The 5,368-nt window shown below is 46.4% G+C and overlaps 1 long non-coding RNA gene across 1 annotated transcript; it reads left to right on the top strand.

Moving 5' to 3' along the window:
* The first annotated feature begins 552 nt into the window (after positions 1-552).
* LOC131401466 (uncharacterized) lies at positions 553-4,655 on the top strand. The gene is made up of 3 exons (XR_009217688.1): positions 553-687; positions 3,746-3,886; positions 4,557-4,655. It is a non-coding gene; the product is annotated as an uncharacterized LOC131401466 (long non-coding RNA).
* The last annotated feature ends 713 nt before the right edge of the window (positions 4,656-5,368 follow it).

Genomic DNA, 5,368 nt, shown 5'->3' on the forward strand with positions numbered 1-5,368 from the left:
ACCCTTGATGAAAGACCCAGAGCAGGTGGGACGGGGAGAGATCAGGGCACGCCGAGCAGAGGAAGGAGCAAGCAGTTATTCGAGTGGGGACTGGGAGCATCTGTGGAAAGGTGTGCCCGACGGAGCTCTTCCTCCCTGAGAGAACGCTCCTTCCCCTTCCTGCTGTGCGCTTCCTTATGTCTCCCGGGTTCTGCATAACACAGCGGGGCTCAGAACTGTCACTGAGGTCTGGGGCAGTGTGGACTCTCAGCAGCTGGGGCAGCCCGAGCGCACGGTCCACCTGGAAAGCTGTCTCAGAAGATGGAGGCAGAGACAAATATCCCCTGTGTCCCCATTTAGCCCTACTTCAGATCAGTAGGTATGATTTTACCTGAGGCATTTGCTTTGAATCTTTACCAAATACGGCGAAATCTCATTACCACTGATCTTGACATTCTCGGACGTCACCGGAAGTTCATGTGCGCGGAGGCGGGCCCGGGGTAGGGGCGGCCGGGGCCATGGGCGGTACCCGGCGAATGCTCGGGCTCCGCCCACAAGGCGGGTGGTCGTTAGTGCACAGGCCACAGACAGAGCGCATGCAGGGGATGAGGAGGACGCAGAGGTGGGCCTAACGGCCGCTCGAGAAGGCGGGGTCAGAGGCGAAGGGGCGTGGTCGGAATCACACGGGCGTGGCCGAGTTTTCCCAAGGTGGGCTGTGGGCGAGGGCAGGGGACCAGGGGAGGAGCCCAGGACACCTGGCGCTATATGGTGAGGGCAGAGGCCCCTGCGGGTGGAGAGGGGAGGGTCCAAGTGCTCTGGGGCTGAAGAGTCCGCCTGGTGAACACCCTCCCTGCCCGCCACACACCTGCCCTTCCCAGTTCCTCAGTGGACCCTCGGCCTCCGGACGTCCCTCGTGTGGAGGCCCTGTGAACACATTTTCCTGCTTATTCATGCATCTCTCAGCCAGACATTATTGGCACCCAGGCCGCAGACGGTGCCTGCAACATTAATGGGAAAGCCCCAAATATTAGCCAACATCATCCAGAGCAGTATATTCAAATAATGGTGACCATGGCTAGGGAATGTCGAATAATGTCAAATAATGGTGACCATGGCCCGGGAAGGAAGGTTGAATGTTAAGAAATCTCTTAATTTGCTACTTTAAGAGACCAAAAGAGGATAATCTTACAGTTATCTCCATAGATGTTAAAAAGATAAAAAGAGGGGTTATATAATTTTATCAGAGGCATTTGCTTTTAATCTATCACCAACACCACAAAATCAAATTACCACTCTGATCATTACATTACTTTTTCTAACATCATAATCACATATATGCACATAATACCCCATTTACTTAGGGCAAGGACACTCACTTGAGTTTCTTTCATAAATCATGTGTTTTTATGAGACAACGCTGCAGGTCAACCCCATGGATTCCCACAACAGCTCCGCCCAAATATGATGTGGTGCCTGTTGTTCCACTTCAAGATATGTAGTTGAATAATGACATCAGAGTTGGAATTTTAAGTACAACTCTTACTAAAATATATATTGTTTATATATTGGAACATTTAAGGGAAACAGTTGCACTTGTTTTATAGGCTTACTTTTCAAAATAAATAGAATTATTTAGTATTTGTGAAGGGTTTATTTATTGAGCCTTTGATTGTTTTTATTTCTTCCCAAATCTGCTCTTACCATGTCTTCCCCATCTTGGTAAATGGCAATTCTTTCCTTCCTATTGTTCATCCCAGCCACCTTGGTCACCTCCTCATTGCCTATGTTTATTTCATGCCACACATTAACTCCATCAACAAATCCTCAGCTCTACCTTCAACATACAACCAGAATGTGACCACGTCATTGCATCTCCACTGTTGCTACCCTTGTCCAAACCACCTTTACCACCCTCTTGGATTATTCTAATAGCCTCCTAACTAGTCCCTCTACTTCTTCCCCACTCTATACAGTCAGTTCTTGTACATATGTTTTGTTGGACGTCTGTACACATTCTGTCGGGTAAAGAACTTGAGTTACCATTGCTGGGTCACAGGGGATGCGTATGTTAGCTTTGGTAGATACTGCCCAACAGATTCCCCACTTGGTTGGACCAATTTGCACTCCTAACAGCAGTGCAACTTCATAGTAGAGGCAAGGAAAGAAATTGTGTTAGGAAGATAACACAACTACAATCCCACCCAGTTAATGCATCAAGTGAATTGATTGTTCCACACTCCCTTTCACTGGGGACATGCCTTCTTTGTACCATTGAAATGACAGAGTAGCATCTAGAAGATCTGTGTATGTAGCTATTGGTGATAGACCCTGAGGCCGCAGTGGGATATGACACTGTTGATGAGCCCACAAGACAGAGCCAAAGAGACTCTGTGGGCCAAGATGGGCAGGGCTGCCTCTCGTGGGATGTCAGGGCACAGCCTTGGCTGACCACCATGTGTTGTCTTTCGTTCCCCTCAGCTCTGGCTACTCATGCATGCTTTTATACAGCAGAGTTCTGGTGATAGTGAACATACAAGACAGCTTTGACAGGAAGCAAGAATTCAGGAAATGGCAGTAAGCTGCCTGGAAGATGTGTATTGGAGAGAGCACAGACCCACCTCTACACCTTGCTGCCCTGAGGATGGCTTGTGGACTGTCTATATGAAGATAGGGTTCAGGGACATTCATCGGCTCCCCTAAAAAACTCTGAGTCACTGCCCAGCTGGCAGATGAGCAGGGCCCTGGAGAGCACAGGCCCAGGAGCCACTGGTCCTTTGTGGCAGATAGCAAGTCAGTATTTTCCAAGGCAGCTTTGGAGGGGGGTAGGGGTCTATGTGCCTGGCCTCACCTCATGATTGGCAGCTCTTGTTGCAGTGTGGTTCAAGAGTGTATATATTTCAAAGCTCCCAGGAGATTTAGGCTCTGACGCTTCTTGATATGGATGCCGCATTGTTCTGACAGAACAAGATTTAAAGCTTCAAAGCCCCCTTGACTAGGCTAAGACATCACCCAATATCCCCTCCACCACATTCTACAGGTCAAAGTAAGTCACAGACCAGCCCAGATCCAGGAAATGGAGAAACAGACTCCACCTCTTGATGGAAGGAGTGGAGAAGTCCCGGTGCAGAAAACTGCACATCCAGGGATCAGAGCAATTGTCGTGGCCTCCTCTGCCATCAACCTACCACAGATTCTATATGGAAATATGAGCCAATACGTAGGGCAGAGTCTCATAAGCAGAACGTAGGCTCATCAAAGGACATGAAGTAATATAGAGAGACAAAGTTTCTATGTGGGATATGAGCTTACCCATGGTGTATGAATCCCTTCTAATCCACTGGAGTGAACACTGAATCAAAAACTGGGTGTAAAGGAACCATCTGTGGCTTTGCAAGGGAGTGGAATTTCAGGTCAGCCTTCCCTCTTCATGCCCTAAGAGTAATTTGTGAAATACATAAGAGAAACCTGAACTAAATTGGAGTTGGGTGCCTGTAGGGGGAGGTCTCAAGCCCTATCATACATCATGAATTACTCCAACCAGGAAGAGACCTAGGCTTGCATCTCCAAGAGGAAGTACAAATACTTTACTATTAAAGGAAGATTTCTCTCCCCACCTGGCAACAGCCCAGCCAAGGAGAAACACTGCAGCTCAGCCAATGAGAAGCCGTTGCCACTCTGACCTGTTCCTTTCTCCCAGTGGACTTTCTTTTAGAACAGCGCCTCCTTTTTTCTCTATAACAGCAAGGTCCTCTCCTTTGTTTTCCAGATTGGCCTATAGTTTGCCATATCCAGAATTGCGATTCTTCTGGCTGTTCCTGCATAAACTCATTTTCTGGATAAAGTAACTGGTGAATTTGCCTTTTAAGTTCACAGTAGTAAATGAAAGGAATCCCCTGTGTACCACCAGGTGAGTGGAAGAGAAAATCATCATGTAGCCCACAACTGGAATGCTGGGCAAAGTTCAGGTGCTGGATTAGGGTTTTAGACCACTGTCTGTGATCAATGAAACTTTGCTTTGTGATGATAAATAAGGTATGGCTTGGCACCATCTGGGTTAGTAGTGAGAATGTGGTATGGACTAGCCTTCTGAGCAGGCTCAGAATATTGGTTCCTGTTTTGGTTCCAATGTTAGTACAAAGGACAAACCCCACAAACGGTTGGTCATCACCATAACACTTTGTTCTTTGGCAATATCTTTCATTGGAGGAGCTAGGGACACTTTGAAAATACACCCCTGTGAGGTCATCTATGCTGTTTTCTGATGGGAAATTCCTTAATATCCTAAGAAGTGATTCATCAAAAGAAAAGAGTTCACTAGGAATCTTAAGATGTAGACTCAGAGTGGCCTTGGATATTTCCTAGTGCTATAACCTGACTTGTGTCCCCCCCCTCCCCAATTCATATGTTGAAGCCCTAACCCGAACGTTATTGTGTCTGGAGATAGGGCTTTTTGGAGATAATTGAGGTTAAATGAGGCCATGAGAGTGGAGTCCTCATCTGATAGCATTGGTGGCCTTATAGGGAGAGTAAGAGAGAGAGGAAGTAATAGATCTCTCTCCCTGCCTGCACACATCCAGGAACGGCCATGTGAGGACGTAGCTAGAAGGCAGTCATCTGCAAGCTAGGAAGAGAGCTCTCACCAGGAACCAAATTGGCTGGCTCTTTGACCCTGGACTTCACAGCCTCCAGAACTATGAGAAATAAATTTCTGTTGTTTAAGCTACCCAGTCATTGGTATTTTGTTTTGGCAGCATGAGCTGACCTAGACACCTAATCTAGGGGTTTTTTTAACTGGGGTCTCGGATACACTGGTGGGCCTGGACTGTTATAGATGTTGGTTCTAGGGTCAAACACCTTGAGAACGCTGCATAATATTAACACTTCTTGGAGATCCAGGACATAGATTAGAATTCCATGTCTACTCAGGCAATGGAAACAAAAGAAAAAACAAACAAATGAGACTACATCAAACTAAAAAGCTTCTGCACGGCAAAGGAAACCATGAACAAAACGAAACGACAACCCACCAATTGGAGGAAAATATTTGCAAATCATATAACTGTCAAGGAGTTAATTTCTAAAATATATAAAGAATTCATACAACTCAACAACAAAATATGAACAACTCGATCAAAAATGGGCAGAGGATATGAACACATAGTTTTTGAAAGAAGATATACAGATGTCCAACAGGCAAATTAAAAGATATTTAACCTCCCTAATTACTAGGGAAAAAGTCTACTAAAGGCTTCCAGAGCCCTAGAGTGAGGAGCACCTATTAACATCTACATCACAGGTTCCTTCCCTGGGGAGTGCTTTGGAAGCACCTGTGCAATGTGTTTTCTCTCTCTTTATGCGTGTGTCCAGGCTCTGACTCTGCTCCACTCTT

The sequence above is a fragment of the Diceros bicornis genome, chromosome X (assembly GCF_020826845.1).
Source record: "Diceros bicornis minor isolate mBicDic1 chromosome X, mDicBic1.mat.cur, whole genome shotgun sequence".
NCBI lineage: Eukaryota > Metazoa > Chordata > Mammalia > Perissodactyla > Rhinocerotidae > Diceros > Diceros bicornis.